A 17491-nucleotide genomic window follows, 5' to 3' on the forward strand; every position below is an offset into this window, starting at 1 on the left:
GCCGCTTCTGCTAGACAAGGGACACACAGGGAACCTGCTTCTCTCTCTGCCTGTGTCTCTGCCTCTGTGTGTCTCTCATGAATGAATAAATAACATCTTAAAAAAAATTGTCAGTAACAGATAGGGATGCTGTTCAGAGCTTCTGGCTGGCCTCTGTAGGTGAATTACAACCACAGACCTTTAGGATTTGGAGCAAGACCCTGCCATCATCTACAGATAACTACACTCTTTGAAAAACCACTCTTGACCTGTTACTAGGCCTCAAGAGAAACCGAACGTTTAACCATGGGCCCCAAAGTAATCACAGGACCCAGGATACCCATCATGAACTAGGTATTCTCTGATCCACCAAGCCATGCTGGGCATGCACAGCAAATTCCGTCATCAAATGGAAGTGGCATATACATGACTGGACCCAAGCGGGCCTTGAAGGCACAAGTTACATTAAGAAACGGCCCAGGGGTGCCTGGCTAGGTCAGTGTGTAAACCATGCTACTCTTGATCTCAGGGTTGTAGGTTCAAACCCCACGTTGTGTGTAGAGATTACTTAAAAATAAAACCTTGGGCAGCCTGGGTGGCTCAGCATTTTAGCACCAACTTCACCCCAGGGTGTGATCCTGGAGACCCGGGATCAAGTCCCACGTCGGGCTCCCTGCATGGAGCCTGCTTCTCCCTCTGCCTGTGTCTCTGCCTGTGTCTCTGCCTCTCTGTCTCATGAATAAATACAATCTTTAAAAACTAAAATAAAATAAAATATTTTTAAAAAGTGTCCTATATGCCCATGGTCCCCATTCCTGCACTACAGCCTTCTTTCTCCCAGGCTGTATCTTTGTTAAGTACCCTTACAATCAGTTGACAGAGGAAGAAAAGTCTGTCACTTATAAACTGGGCCCAGTTTGTAAGTAGTCCAAGATATTTAAGCACCACCTAAGGTAGACAGCTACAGTAGTTACAGTCCCTCTCTGGGATATCTCTGAAGAATAGTGGTAATGGGAAATCCTCCCCATGGGCAGAAAACGACATACCTGGATATCCATTTTGCTTGAAAAGAGAAATGGCCAGATGAGCAATTATATACTGATTCATGTGCTGTGGCCAATGGTGTGGCTGGATGGCCAGGGGCTTGGAAGGAACATAATTGGAAAATGGGTGACAAAGAATGCTATATGGATATATGCCTGAATGGGCAAAAAAACCTGAAGGTATTTGTTTTCTATGTGTATGCTTACCAAAGGGGGACCTCAGCAGAGAATTTTAATCAAGTGGATAGAATGACCTGGTCTGTGGATACCAGAGAGCCTCCTTTCCCAGCTACCCCTAATGAACAAAGTGGCCATGGTGGCAGGGATGGATGTCATGCAGAGGCTCGAAGGCTGATGTGGTTATGGCCACTTCTAAGTACCCAAACTGCCAGCAAAAGATACCTACACAGAGCCCCTGAAATGGCACCATTTTCCAGGGTGATCAGACAACTACCTGGTAAGAGACTGACTACACCGAACAACTTCCATCATGGAAGGAGCAACACTTTGTTCCTACTTGAATAGATACTCTGGATATGGATTTTCTTTTCTGTTTTCAGTGATTCTGCCAAAACTATTATCTGTGGACTTAGGGAATGCCAATACCTGATCCACCATTACGGTATTCCTACCACAGCATTGCTTCTGATTAAGAAATTCACTTCACAGCAAAAGTAGTGCAACAGTGAGCCCATTCTTATGAAGTTCACTGGTCTTACCATGTTCCCCATCAACTGAAGCAGCTGGCTTCACAGAATGGTGGAATAGCCCTTTGAAGACTTCTTTAGTACCAGCTAGGTGGCAATACCTTAAGAACTGGGGCAAGGTTCTCCAGAAGGCTGTATATGCTCTGAATCAGCATCCTGTTGCCTAGTACTCTTTCTCTGATACCTAGGATTCATGCGCACAGGAGTCAAGGGGTAGACTGGGAGTGTCACCACTCATTAACATCCCTAGTGAACCACTAGCCAAATTTTTACTTCCTGTTTCAGTGACTTTATGCTCTGCTGGCCTAGAGGTCTAATGTCTAGCAGGAGGAAGGCTTCAACAGAAGATCCAATAATGATTCTATTGGACGGGAAGTTAAGATTTCCATTTGGCCACTGTGAGCTGCTCATGGTACTGAACCAACAGGTAAAGAAAGTAGTTACAGTGTTGGATGGGGTGAATGATCCTATCAAGAGGAAACTGAAATACTCCACAATGGAAATAATGATGAGTAGGTCTAAAATATAGGAGGTCCCTTAAGGAGACGCTCCAGTATGATTAAAGTCAATGGAAAACCACAACAACTAAATCCAAGCAGGACTAGTAATGATACAGACCTTTAGAAGTGAAGGATGGGGATCCCTGGGTGGCGCAACGGTTTGGCGCCTGCCTTTGGCCCAGGGCGCGATCCTGGAGACCCGGGATCGAATCCCACATCAGGCTCCCGGTGCATGGAGCCTGCTTCTCCCTCTGCCTATGTCTCTGCCTCTCTCTGTGACTATCATAAATAAATAAATAAATAAACAAACAAACAAATAAATAAATAAATAAAGAAGTGAAGGATGGATGGGTCACCCCACCAGATAAAGAACCACAACCAGCTGAGATACTTGCTGAAGACAAGAGAATGGGTAGTGGAAGAGGCTGTTATAATACCAGCTATAAGCATGTAACCAGTTAAAGAAACAAGGACTGTAACTGTCATGAGTATTTCCTCCTTATTTTGCTTATGTTTTTGTGCATCTGTGTGTGTATATCTTTCCTCTGATATCCTTATCATATAAGGTGTAACTGATTTTCTATCATAATATAGTATAGTATCACTAATTTTACAACATAGTATTTAAGTTACGGAAATTAAGAAGAGTAAACATCATCCAAGGCCTTAATCTGCTCTCCCGGGGAAGGGATTAGCATGTTTTCAGTTGTATACAGATAGTTAAATCATGTTAGAAGAAATTATGATCTTATCTTTATTTAGAGATTAAGTACAGTTTAAAGTGATTCCCATAGGTATAAGGGCACCTAGGTGGTACAGTCAGTTGAGAACCAACATTTGGTTTTGGCTCAGGTCATGATATTAGTTAGGGTTGTGAGATAGAACTCAGCATGGGGCTCCATGCTCAGCAGAGTCTGCTTAAGGCTCTCTCTCCCTCTGCCCTTCCCCCCACCATCTCCCTAAAATAAATACTTTTTTTTTTTTTTTAAATAAAGAGATGCCTACAGGTATAAAGTTAATAAGGGGTGGATGTGTCTGATGGTTCATTTTATTTGTCACTTTCACTGTCCACAGGATACCCAGATTAAGCACTGTTTCTGTCTCCTTTTCCCCAGAAGGAATCTGCCCCGTTTCCTGCCTCACTGTTTGAGCTGGGACACCTCATCTCATTTTTCTCCTGCCCTCAGATTTGTATCATAGGTTCCCCTGGTTCTCAGGCCTTAGGAAAATAATCTTATTATAACACGTTTTTGCTCATAATTATTATCATCATTATCCTTCCCCAAAGCCTTTCAAAGCTTCCTATTCAGATGTAGAGGCTATATCCAAAGGCCTGTCATCAAAGTCCTCTAAAACCTAGCATGAACACACTGTAGTAAAGTGTTACCCTGGTGACCTCCCCAATGAAACACACCTTTGTACGGTCTCTCCCCCGTAACTTTGCACTGGTCTCAGGACTGCTTTGACCAGTAGCCTGTGGCAGAAGAGAGGCCATGCCAGTTCAAAGATCAGCCCTTAACTGGCCTAGCAGGGGTCACTCCCTCCCTCCTTGTAACACTTGCTCTTGGAAGCCCCCTCTTCATGCTAATCCTCTATTCCACTCATGCAGCATGAACAATAATTCAGATCAGTTGTATGCAATACATCTAACAAAGGCTTTCACGATCTCCTTGAACTTTACCTAATTTTTCCTTCTAAGTCTTCCAAGTATTTTCGTAACTCTTAAAAAGAAACAAATATTCTCCCTAGTAGTACCATCATTTAATTAATTTGCTGAATAATTAAACAGGTACTTACAATGTGCCAGACATTGCTCTATGTGCTGACAATAAGGCTAATATTCTATATACTATCCTATATACTACAGACATGGATATCATTCTAAAACACTTTTCTGGTTACCTCATTTAATTCTCAAGAACTCTAAAAAGTATCCTCATTTAATACAAGGAACCTCAGGCACAAAATGAATAAGAAACATTTTTAACATCATACTGCAAGTGGAGTCAAAATATAACCCCCAAAATTCTGACTTCAGAGTTTATGCTATCAACCACTACTCTAGACTGCCTTCTACACACGTGAATAAGACAGACAAGATCTCTGTTCTCATGGAACATGCATTCTATTCATGGTAGTGGGAAGAGGAAAGAGTAGTTATAAAGGGTATGTATAAATCTACAAAATTACCTCAGAGAATGATAATGCTACGAAGAAAATAATGCTCTATGATATGATGCAGTGATGAGAAGTTACTTTAGTTACTTTAGATGGGGGAGCCAGAGAAGGCCTTTGTGAGGTGGTAACACCCAGAAGACCTGGATGTCCAGAAGAAGTGGCAGAACAAGACTTGTGAAGAGAATACCAAATAAAGAGAACAGCCCATGCAAAATTCCTAGGATACAAATCATTTTAATCTTAGCATGTTTCAGGAACAGACATAATAAAGTCAGTGTAGCTGAAGGATGATAGGTAGAGGAAGTAGAATGATGAGGCTGGAGAATTAGCTGAGGTTCAGATCACATAGTGCTTTGTAGGCCATGATAATAGACTTTGGATTTCCCTGAGTAACATCGGAAGGTTTTTTTGGTTTGCTTTTGTTTTTAAAAATGTTATTTATTTATTCATGAGAGATACAGAGAGAAGCAGAGACACAGGCAGAGGGAGAAGCAGGCTCCCTGTGGAGAGACTGATAAGGGACTTGATCCCAGGACCCCAGGATCGATCACGACCTGAGCTAAAGGCAGATGATCAACCACTGAGCCACCCAAGAGCCCAACACTGGAAAGTTTTAAGCTGGGTAACAACATTACCTGATTTATATTTTGCAATGTTACCTGGCTGTTAACATTTAATAAACTCTAGAAGGGCTAAGATAGAAGCAAGGGAACCAACAGGAAGCAAATGCCATAGTCCATGTGGGAAATTATGGATATGAGGATCAAACCACCAGGATTTACTGAGGCAATGAATATGGGAGGAAAGAAACGAATCACAGATGGCTCCAATCTTTTGGGTCTGCACTACTAAGCAAATAGTGGTATTATTAACTGAAGTCAGGAAAGGTTAAAGGTGGACCAGGTTGGAGGGTTAATGTGATAATCATGTTTGGGACATATTATGTTTGATATATCTATTCAATACCCAAGTGGAGATGATAGGGAGGCAGCTAGCTAGATATGATTATAGAGATATCAATTTGAAAACTGTTTGATATACATAGCAAATTCATCTAGAATGAGTGAGGAGAGAAGGAAAAACGATGGAACTTCAAGCCCTTGGGCACTTCAACATTTAGAAGCCAAGTAGAGGGACGCTTGGGTGGCTCAGCAGTTGAGTGTCTGCCTTCGGCTCAGGGGGTGGTCCTGGGGTCCTGGGATCGAATCCCGTCAGGCTCCCTGCATGAAGCCTGCTTCTCCCTCTGCCTATGTCTCTGCCTGTGTGTGTGTGTGTGTCTAATGAATAAATAAAATCTTTAAAAACAAAACAAAAAAAGCCAAGTAGAGACGTACCAAGTGTTTATCTACCCTGTCACCCCTCTGGATCACAAGTTCTTTGAAACACAAGATTGTGTCTTTTTCATTTTTTGGTGCCCCATAGAAAAGTTAGTTCACTAACAGAAACTCAAAGATGCTCAGTATATTCTAATGAATAAATGTCATTTGATTTCTCAAGCTTTCACTGCAGAAATATAAAACTTGAGGATAAAGGCAACAGCATCTCATATATTGTGGGCACTCAAGTATTTGTTTAATGAATGAAAAAATAATTAGACTAGGTTTTGCTAGATATATTTTAGTATTCATTGTTCCAGAGAGCACAGCAAGGAAAGGGAGAAAGCAAGCAGCAGCCTCCATCTTCACACTTCTAACCAATCATAATCACAAATAATACCTAAACCCTTCATCTTGGTTCCCATTACAGAGTAGAGGGGAGAGATGGAGGAAATGGCAGTAAAGGCTGCGGCATCAAGAAAAGGGATTCCAATTCCCACACTAACTCAAGAGTTCAGGCCTTCATGTCAAAAATATGTATTAAGCACCAACTATATGTCAGGTATCAGAGTAAGTACCAGGTATACAGCAGTAAGCAAAACAATGTCCCTCAAAGCACTTATCCTAAGAGGAAGGTATCTATTATATAAATAGCACATAGGTATAAAATTGAATTTCTAAGAATTATTTAAAAAGTACAGTAAAATGTACCATGAAAACATCCATACCATTGCACAAGACAACATGGGACAGAGCTTGAAAGGCAGTAGGTTTCTGACATGAGATACCTTACAAGTCAGGTTAAGAGGTAGGAAAAGGGGGAGTTATCTAGGTGGAGGTAACAGCATGTATCAAAGTTTTAAGGAAGGAAGGAAAGGAATTTAGAGCGGCCCAAAGAATTTAAAATGGGCGAGTAAATGCAGGGCCATGTACGTCGTATCACAAATTTTTAAAAACTTGACCCTAAGATGCAGAAGTAGCCACACACAGGTTTTAAGCAAAGGAGCAACATGATCAAACTAGTAAATTTATGTTTAAAAAAAAAATCAGTCTGAATTCTATGAGATGTTTCTCATAGAAAAATTGAGGGAAGGAAAGAAAGGGTTCATGATTATTTAGTTTGGAGGATACTGCAGTTATTGTTAAAAAAAAAAAATGGTGGCTTGGATCAGAGTAGAACAGTGGAAGCAAAAGAAGTAGACAATTGCAAGATACATTTAAGAGAGAAAAACGCCAACAGGGCTTGGTGACATAACCCCCAGGTCCTGACCTGAGCAACAAGATGTACAAAGGTGTGACTTACTGAGACAGGCCTCCCTAGAGAAGTAGAGGTGGAGTAGTAGGTGCAGAGAGCATGAGCTCATCACTAAATGGCTGTCATATACCCAAGTAAAGGCTCAGAGAGGTAGATAGCTAGTTATGTAATTAGGTGATGAGAACAGTTTGGACCTTAGACATATACGTAGGCACCACCAGAGATGATATTTAAAGTCACAGGCATGGATGTAATTATCCTCAAGAGCAAGCACAAGAAATTCTATCAAACCAAAGCACTGAAAAAATAACAATGTGTAGATATCAGAAGAGTAAGAATTAGCTGAGAAAAGCAGTGGGTCAGAAAGGTACAAGGAAACCAGCAAAGCACAATCCTATGGAAGTGAAAGAAAGCACATTTCCATCAGGACAAAAATAGTAAAGAGTGACATGAACACTGAAATAAAGATACTAATGATACTCAGTCAACCATAAAAACTCATTCAATCCATAAGGTAGTCAGACTGCATTGTTAGACTATCTTACTATGAAGCAGTGCAGCATAATTAAACATGCAGGCTCCAGATCCACAAGGTCTAGGTTTAAATCCTAGCTCCCCTACTTAACTAGCTAAGCAGCTGTAAGTATATTATACTTAATTCCACTTTCACTTAGTATATATTTAATGTCTCTGTGCCTTAGTTTCCTCATTCACAAGAGGAAGGTAAAAATAATACCCATCTAAAAGAACTGTTAACACTAAGTGTATGTATGTATATGTATATGCTCATCACTTAAAATAGTGGCAGTACAAATCAGTTCAGTAAATGATAGCTATTATTACTCACAACATCGTTCCTATGGGAAAATACTTTCCGAACAAAAGAAGTTTGTTTGAAATAACCTTTCACTAATTTGGGACTGTCCCTGCTCCCCATAAATTGTGATCTTACAAGGTCTTTTTCCAAAAGCCTTGAGGGGAACTCTAGATTTAAAATTTACTCAAAATGTCCTTAATATGGTAGCTGACCAGGGGTTTTCTGGGTTTTCTGGGTTGTTTTGTTTTGTTTTAGAGAGAGAAATCAAGTGTGGGGTGGGGTGGGGAGGGCAGAGGGAGATAGGCTCTTAAGCAGGATCCATGTCCAGCGTGGAGCCCAACTAAGAATGCCATCTCACGACCCCAAGGATCATGACCTGAGGTGAAATTAAGAGTGGGATGCCTAACTGACTGAGCCACCCAGGTGCCCCAGCAGCTGACCAGTTTTAGAGAAGCTAATCATTTTGTTTCGTTTTGGTTTTTGGAGAGGTACCTATCCTCCTCATTACACATTCATGCTGTGATGAGAAAGAACTTATATATTAGAACATTTAAAAAACTAATAGCAAAAAAAAAAAAAAAAGGCTGTTTCAAATAACAAAGTTACAAAAAAAGAAGTCTATTTCAAACAAAGTGTTTTTATTTCGTCACTTTCTAGTGCATATTTGAATACAAGCATATTTATCATTAATAATGAAACAGCCTCTCAATGTTCTGTGTAAGATACCCATTCACAGGTAGAGAAAAGGAAGCAGATCTGCAGCTTCCTGAGGATCATCTTATTATCAAAAATATGCAAAGGTATTACTAGGATCTAAGCTCCACAAAAAGTATTTCCAACTGCATCACGATAGGCAAAGATATGCTCTTTTGGTCCCTAAAACTAACTAAGAACACAAATAAATGGAGACTTGTGGGACCAATTTTTATCCTCAAATTTCCCAGTGACTTAGCAAGTACTAGTTCAGAAATATTTGGAAAACTCTCTGTACGCCCTAAGGTAAAATGTTGGAGTTTCCCTGTAGCAGTTTGCTTTTTAATTGTTAAAACAACAGAAATACCTAATATGTGATGGTGCTGCTATACAAAAAAAAGTATTATTTCAGGGTAATAAGAAATTGTTTACCATGTTCTTTCCCCATGAACTAGTGAAAACACTCCATTTCAGGATCAAGCAAAGACACAAAGTAGGGACATGTCAGTAACAACTGAATGTCATTACCATCTGTTAGCTTCTGAATAGGTTACTGGAAACAAGGTGACAGACAAGCTAATTCTTTATGGATAAGTATCCATATCACATCATCACAACTAGTACTCATTTGCACCTTCAAGAAGAAACTGCCACAAAGGGGAACAAAAACATTCAACTGATATATGAATTATGAAAAAACTTTTTAAAATATTATAAAAAATATGAATAAGCTTCTGAAAATGCAGAATAATACTTAAAGACAGGCCATATTTCAGATTCAGTATTTTCTATATAACTGAAATGAAAGAGGACATCGCACAATTTGAAGAATAAAATGAGGTACAATTAAGAAGTGTGTAGTCCTGTACAGATGGCCTGATCCTAACACAAGATGTTAACAAAGCAAGTTGGTGGGGGAGGGGGAAAGCCTGCATTTTCTATGCTAAAATTTGGTTGACTCCACCCCCAAATACATATTTTTTTTAGGGGGGGCTTAGCATTTAAGAATCAATAACTTCCAAAAACAGAAAATAAATCTCTTTTAGATTATGTGTTCCAAATGAATCTACTTACTGTTTTCAAATGTGTTTGGGAAGTCATTCTTTGTTACTTTGATAAATAACATTTGGAAAATATGACAAGTAGATTTTAGTTTCTTGCCTCAGAAGTATTCTGCTAAAAGAAATAACAGAAATAACTAAGTAGAATTTGTTCCATTTACCTAATAAAACACTTTTTATTTATAACATAAAAAATGCTGCACAAATACCTATCATTATTGTTCACGGAAGAGAAAGTAGTTTTAAATTGTAAGTCATCACACTCAATGCAAAAGCTACTTGAAAAACAACAGTCGAAATAGCATCAAAAAAAATTTTTTTCTTAGCACCAAAAAAAAAAAAAGGAAAAGTGCCAAGCATCTTTCATAAAACTCCTTCAAATGTCTTAATTGCATATAATACAAAGTTATGACTATATCTGAAAAGTTTCAGCAATTATTTAGCTCCAGATTGGCACGTCACATTATTATTCTTTTTTAAAAACCCAGCTCTTTTTAAACAAAGGACCTAAAATTTTCTGAGAAAGCTTGTTTCCCTTTTCTTGAATCAAATTTTTCTCATTCTCTCTCAATCATCCCACGGTACTATTTAAGACAAAGACCAGCTACTCTTCACACATGGTTTTCCAAATCACGAAGGTGGAACTTTGATAAAAACAAAGAAGATAACCTAGAACACCATAATATATAAAGCAAAAAAAAAAAAGTTCACTTCTGTCGTGACAATAGTGAAGAAATCTGATGAGATCATAAAGCCACGAAGCTTCCTGTTGGTAGCTGAGGATGAAGTCATTAGCAACCCAGGATTCCCTGGTCCTTGTAATCAGAGGCTGCACCTACCAGATTCTGCATTGTTTGGCAGAGGTGGCTTTAAAACACCCCGCTCCCGAATCGTCCAAAGCAGACCACGCCTTCCAGTGATCATTCGAATGGACCATTTCACAGTGTGCCACTACTACCCGTTTCCCGAGAGCTTAAATATCCAGTAAGAGTCAACATTTTAGATTCCCTTGGTCATGATGGAGCAAAGATGAACTCTTGAACCCCGCGCTACGTTCAGAAGCCCAGATGGAGAAGCCTGCATGCTTGGGTTCTTCAAAACCTTTATGGCCTTCACTGACCACCCCCCACCCCCACGCCCCGGTCCAATTTCTTCCCAACTCTCAGTCACCCCAAGACACACGAGGCAAAAAAAAAAAAAAAAAAGACTCCTTACTTCCTGCTGTTGCTAAAAGGGGAGGAAACCCAAGAGTAACTTTGAACGCGTGGAAGAGAAATAGCTTAATCTTGGCCACCACTGCAAACATATGTCACCCAGCCCCATCGCAGCTTGCGAGCCCCCCCGGCCCCCCGCCCCAGGGCTCTCCCGCAGCCCAGCCCGCCCCCGGCCCCCCGCCCCGGGGCTCTCCCGCAGCCCAGCCCCCCCCGGGCCCCCCCACTCCGGGCCCCCCGCCCCAGGGATCTCCCGCAGCCCAGCCCCCCCACTCCGGGCCCCCCGCCCCGGGGCGCTCCCGCAGCCCAGCCCCCCCGGGCCCCCCAATCCGGGCCCCCCGCTCCGGGGCTCTCCCGCAGCCCAGCCCTCCCGGGTCCCCCCGTGTCAGGGACGCAGCCTGGCGCCTCTTCCTCCCGCGCCTCCCCCACCCGCACACCGCCGGGGTCCCCGACACCACATTGTCCGCTCCGATACAATGGAATGTCACTGCCCGGGTCTCCTCGGGGCGCCCCGCGGCCCCCCCGCGGCCGGCCCCGGCTCTCCCAGCTCGCCGAGTTCAGGCACCACCCCGAACTTCACCATGTGAGAGCGCCCGGGACCCGCGAGGTGACGGGGACCGCGGCTCCCGCCCAGCCCGGGTCCCGCTCGCTCCCAGCCCGCCCCCCCCGCCGAGCGCGGATCCTGCCCCGGCGCCCCCCAGCCCCTCGGCCCCCCCGAGCCGTCGGCCGCCTCCCCCGGCGCGGGCAGGGGCGGCGGGAGGCGCGCGGGGCTCCCCGCCCGGCCCGGCCCGGCCCCCCGGCGGCGCGGCACCGCGGACGCAGGCCCCGACGCATCCCCGGCCTTTCCTGGCCCGCGACGACCCCGCCGCCCACCCTCCCTACCTGGCCTTGAGGCTGGGGCTGCTGCCGCTGCTGCAGCTGCTGGCGGCCGCGGCCGCGGCTCGGGGTTCGTAGGCCCAGGCGGGGGCGGGGGGGGGGCGCGGCGGCGCCGGCGCTGGCGGGGGCGGCGGGGGGCGCGGGCGGCGGCGGCGGCGGGTCGGCGAAGCCGGAGGTCGCGTAGTTCCTGTCCATCGCGGGGGCGGCGGCGGGCGGGCGGCGGGCGGGCGGCAGCGGGGGCTCCTGCAGGGCCCCGCGCGCGGGGGGCGGGAGGGGCGGGAGGGGCGGGGGAGGAAGAGGAGGAGGCGGCGGCGGCGGAGGGAGCTGCCCCCTCACATGGCCCCGGCGGGCGCGCGGCGGAGGGCGCGCGGGCCGGGGGGCCGGGGGGCCGGGGGCAGCGGGCCGCGGCGAGGCCCCAGGGGCGCGTCAGGGCAGCGGCGGCGGCGGCGTCCGCGGCCGGGACTCGCGACGGCGGCGGCGGCGGCGGCGGCAGCGGCGGCGGCCGCTTCGCCCCATGTTGGTGGATTTCCCAGGATGCACCTCCCGCCCCCTCCGCCCCGCGGCCTCGCCCCGCCTCCCCTCGGCGCCCCGCGCTCGCGGCTCGCGGGCCCCGCGGCCTCCGCCGCCCGGGCCGCCTGGCCGGGGCCTGCGGCTGCGGCCGGCTCCAGGGCCCCGGGGCGCCGCGGGCTCTCCGCCGCCGGCTGCTGCGAGGGGAGCCGGCCGCGCCGCGGGGGAGGGGGCCGCTCCTGCAGCTCGCCCTGCCGGGGGGGTACCCGCCTGCAGCTCGCCCTGCCGGGGGGGGGGTACCCGCCTGCAGCTCGCCCTGCCCAGGGGGGGCCACCCGCCTGCAGCTCGCCCTGCCCAGGGGGGGCCCGCCTGCAGCTCGCCCTGCCGGGGGAGGGGAGAACCCGCCTGCAGCTCGCCCTGCCGAGGGGGGTACCCGCCTGCAGCTCGCCTTGCCAAGGGGGGGGGTACCCGCCTGCAGCTCGCCCTGCCGGGGGAGGGGAGAACCCGCCTGCAGCTCGCCCTGCCGAGGGGGGGGTACCCGCCTGCAGCTCGCCCTGCCAAGGGGGGGTACCCGCCTGCAGCTCGCCCTGCCGGGGGAGGGGAGAACCCGCCTGCAGCTCGCCCTGCCGGGGGAGAGGAGAACCCGCCTGCAGCTCGCCCTGCCGAGGGTGGGGTACCCGCCTGCAGCTCGCCCTGCCAAGGGGGGGGGGTACCCGCTTGCAGCTCGCCCTGCCCGGGGTGGGCCCGCCTGCAACTCGCCCTGCCGAGGGGGTTCCGCCTGCAGCTCGTCCTGTGCGTGGAGGGGGCCCGCCCGCAGCTCGCCCTGCCGAAGGGGGTCCGCCTGCAGCTCGCCCCGCTGGGGGGGCGGGAATCGCGCCTGCAGCTCGCCCTGCGCGTGGGGGGGCCCTGCCTGCAGCTCACCCTCCCGGGTGGTGGGGGTTGGGGGTCCGCCCGCAGCTCGCCCCGCTCGGGGGGGGAGGCCGCCTGCAGCTCGCCCTGCCGAGGAGGGGCCGCCTGCAGCTCGCCCTGCGCGTGGGGGGGCCCTGCCTGCAGCTCACCCTCCCGGGTGGTGGGGGTTGGGGGTCCGCCCGCAGCTCGCCCCGCTCGGGGGGGAGGCCGCCTGCAGCTCGCCCTGCCGAGGAGGGGCCGCCTACAGCTCGCCCTGCGCGGGGGGGGGCGGGGAGGGGAGCCGCGCCTGCAGCTCGCCCCGCGGGGGTGGGGGGTGCAGAAGCCCGGGTCGCTGCCGCCGCAGAGGGGCAGGCTTGCCAGCGTTGCCCGGAGGTGGTGACTTGACCCCTCGAGTAACCCCTGAGTGTCTCCGGTACTCGGCTCCCACATCGCGATTTCTTTCCCTCTCGGAGCCAGGTCCCGAAGCCGAGAGCGCGGAGCGGGCTGGTTCACAGTTCCCTTTACTCCCTGCACAAAGCTTGCTGGGCTCGAGGACCCTCTTCCTGCTGTTAGGGGAGATTTATATTCAAAGAGATTCAAATTCAAACGTATTATTTTCCAATCCTCGTTGAAAGGACCTTTCCCAGGGGCTCTTATTAGCTGTCCCCACCCCCACCTTGGGGATTTTTCTTTCTGGATTTCAGAATCTTCTCTCCCAAGGTAAATACTGCCTCTTCATTGATTAATCCAACTGCCATCTGGATGACTTTAATTACATTTAAAGTCACTGTGCTCACTTTTTTTGTTTCAGACTTGAGACTTCAGCAGGACTCGACCTAAATATTTTCCTGTGTGACCTCCACGCTGTTTGACGAGGGTTGATTTAATGGTTATTTTGGGTTATCTTCTGTTGTAAATCAGAGCTGTGTTTCTTTTTTTTTTTTTTTTAAGATTTTATTTATTTATTCATGAGACACACACACAGAGGCAGAGACACAGGCAGTGGGAGAAGCAGGCTCCATGCAGGGAGCCCGATGTGGGACTCCATCCTGGATCCCCAGGATCAGGCCTCTGGACTGAAGGCGGTGCTAAGCCGCTGAGCCCCCCGGGCTGCCCCAGAGCTGTTTCTTCTATGATTATGAGTAGTGAAACTTGGGGCTCATGGAAATCATCGTTTGGTCCTTAAGCATAAAGTAAAAGTTAGACCGTAAAGTTTATGCTTATTGACCATCACCCTTAAAAAAATCAATACTGGTTTAACACCTCTTATGTGCTCAGCACAGAAATCTGCCCCTCAAGATAAGCCTGAAGGTTTAAACAAACCAGACAGGCATAGCAGAAGACCTAATAAATTTGATACACTATCACTGATCACCATTTTAAAAGCCAGTTTAAATTTCGGTAATACCTGATACTGAATCTGCTATTCCTTCTGAGGTTATTTTTGTTCTTGGGAGATTCTGTTTTCCTCCTGGCGCCAACATCCTTTTGTTCCTATTCCTTCCTTTTTGTAAGTCTTTTCGGCACCTGTGATGCTTAAGAGTCTGATCCTGGGGTGGGGAGGCAAGGAAGTGAGTAGTGGTTATTTACAAATGAATTCAAACGGGTAGACACAAGTGAATCCTGCCAATTTTATGCTAATTTCAGTATGCATTTACCCAGGATATCTTTGAAAAGAAGTTTTCCTTGGGGAAGGAATTTGCCAGATAATTTGAGATCCTGCAGAGAAGTAACATAAATCTTCCTTACCGCATTTATTTTTCTTACTGCAGACTGGAGACCTGTAACCTAAATAAAGGGGGAAAGTTCTCACTACTAGCTGTTACACTTCTAAGTATTTTTGTGAGCACTGAAGTTTTGTCTTTACGGAAAGTGTAGGAAGTGGACTGGCAGGCTATAAATGTTTTATGGCACTTAGTTTGAGATACCCACAACTGGTACTCAGAGTGAGTTATGCAGGCAATAGCAAACAAGTGGCAATAAAACCTTTATAGTCCCTCACACTGTAATGGAGTTTATTTTTGTCACATAAATCAGGAAAGATATTAAGGGAAATTTTGGGTGAGTGTTTAAAAAATAATATTACTCTGTCACCATATATGATATTCCTTTGCCCACCCTTTCTATCTCAATTCTAACATTGGGGGACAAGTTTTGAAAACTAGTGACATCATAGGCAGTTTGGTTGCAAGGTGAATCGAAATCTAACACTTAGGAAGTCTTTCCTCATCCCCACCTCCATCTTCACTTCCTTCTGAGTTTATTGTCTAGGAGTTAGTAATGCCTGAGACTATATCTACAAACAGTATCCTCTGATTTCCCGGCTTTCCTGCCATCCCATTAGAAAATCACCCAAGTATTTCAACTGGTAGGAAGCTTGGAAGTTTGACTGAGTAGTTAAACACAATACTTTGTTGAGAAAACGGAGGCCCAGCATTTGGCAACTTGCTTTAAGTTGATGGAGGCAATCAGTTGGAGGAGGGAACAGTGAAACCCTGCCTCCACTGAGGCAGCTTTGTTTATTAGTTTGTTTGGGAAAGACAGAATTTGGACTTGCCCGACTAGAAAAGTAGTCACTAAATTCATAGATTCCAGTGTTATAAATAGACTACCTATTAATTGGAAAGATCCAATAAAGTCAAGTTTGTGGTTTTTACCGAGAATATCAGGAGTATTTTTGTGGGAAGTGGGTTCATGAGGGGAAGGGGCTTAGTTTTTCATTTTCCCTTTCTCTTCTGGCATTGAGGAAAACTATAAGCCCTGATTTCTGCCCTTAGGTCAGCATCAGAAATTAAAACACAGTAAGTCCCACTATCCTTTTCTTTGCCTCAGGAGCTTGACCCTAACATTTTGCTCCCTATTGCCTGTAATACCTACCCCCCCCCCCCCCCCCCCCCCCCCCCAGGGAGACAGCAATAGAATCTGAAGAGCCTGCTTCTTTGGAAGCCACAGCCTCACTCAGAGGTGTCGCTGAAAGACAATGATGAGGCATATTCCTCCTAGTGAGCAGAACTTCAAGAAGCATATTGATCATCAATTTTGTATGCATAGGAAGTGGTCTGAGCTATGGATATGGATGGACTCAGGCTCCGGTGAATGGCTTAGCGGATCAGGGTTCTGGAAGGGTTCTGGAATGAAGGTTGAATGACTGGAGACCAGGAGGTCTGGGGATGAAGAAACAGTGGTGTGGCCTGATCATGAAGTCTTCCATTGAGTGTATCTTTTATCTCTTTGAATAGATTACAGGAAATTTAAACCTCATTCTGTAGATGATAGCTATTCTCATCAGAATAACCAATAAATAGGGGCACCTGCCTGGCTGATTTGGTAGAGCATATTACTCTTGATCTCGGAGTTGTGCATTTGAGCCCCACATTGGATATAAAAAAAAAGATACAATGAACTGATGGGGGTGCCTGGCTGGCTCAGTCAGTGGAGCATGCCACTCTTGATCTGAGGGTTGTGAATTTGAGCCCCATGTTGGGTGTAGAGATTACTTGAAAATAAAATCTTAGGGGTGGGTGGGTGGCTGAGTTGGTTAAGTGGCTGCCTTTGGCTCAGATCATGATCTCAGGGGCCTGGCATCAAGCCCTACATTTGGCTCCTTGCTCAACAGGGAGTCTGCTTCTCTCTCTCTCTTTCTCTCCCCCCCCCCCCCCCCCCGCTCATGCCCTCTCTCTCTCAAATAAATATTTTAAAAAACGTTTCTTTTTAAATAATATCTTTAAAAAAATAACCAACAAATATAGAATATATATGTGCTAGGTTCTGTGCTTTGGGCTTTACATGGATGGCCTCATTTAATCCTCTCAAAATATCCTTAAGATGTGGGTGTGGGTTTTTATGTTTTCCATTTTACAGGAAATTGAGGTGTAATGAAGTTAAGTAAGTCTCCAAACCCTGCAAGCTCACACAAATTGATGATGGTGCAAGTGAAGGCCAGCTATGTTTGGCTCTAAAACTCAATAAGCTTGGTTAAAGAGCTCCTGCCAGGTTTCTCCACTGAAGAGTTAACCATATTTTCCTTTATAATTAATGCATATTTTGTGGGTACTTTAAGACTATGTAAATTCCTGAAGCATCATTCTTTCACCACTGGTTTTAGCATCTGTACTAGTTTCCTGTGGCTGCTGCAACAAATTATCACAAACTAAGTGGCCTAAAACAACAAATTTATTCCCTCTAAATTCTGAAGTCTGAAATCAAGATGTCTACAGGGTCATGTGCTCTCTGTGAAGGCTCTAGGGGAGAATCCTTCCCTTCTTTTTCCAGCTTCTGGTGGCGTTCCTTGATTTGGGGCCACAGCACTCAAATCTCTGCCTCAGCCTTTATAAGACTTCTCCTCTGTACATCTGTCTTCTTTTATGTTTTTGGGTTTTGTTTTTGTCTTTTTATTAATCTCTACATCCACTATGGGGCTCAAACTCATGACTCAGAGATCAAGAGTCTCAGGCTCTTCT

At 46.6% G+C, this 17491-nt stretch overlaps 1 protein-coding gene across 2 annotated transcripts in view; it reads right to left on the bottom strand.

Moving 5' to 3' along the window:
* Nucleotides 1–11725, bottom strand: part of QSER1 (glutamine and serine rich 1) — a 73580-nt gene extending 61855 nt beyond the window's left edge. Inside the window, exon 1 of one of the 2 annotated variants that reach the window (XM_038563083.1) lies at nt 11643–11725. The gene's annotated coding sequence lies outside the window, so the exon portion shown is untranslated. Of the gene's footprint in view, nt 1–9562; nt 9665–11642 lie in introns of those variants that run through there. The other variant, XM_038563081.1, reaches the window with a different exon arrangement.
* Between the last annotated feature and the right edge of the window lie 5766 nt (nt 11726–17491).

Source organism: Canis lupus, chromosome 18 (assembly GCF_011100685.1).
Source record: "Canis lupus familiaris isolate Mischka breed German Shepherd chromosome 18, alternate assembly UU_Cfam_GSD_1.0, whole genome shotgun sequence".
Lineage (NCBI taxonomy): Eukaryota > Metazoa > Chordata > Mammalia > Carnivora > Canidae > Canis > Canis lupus.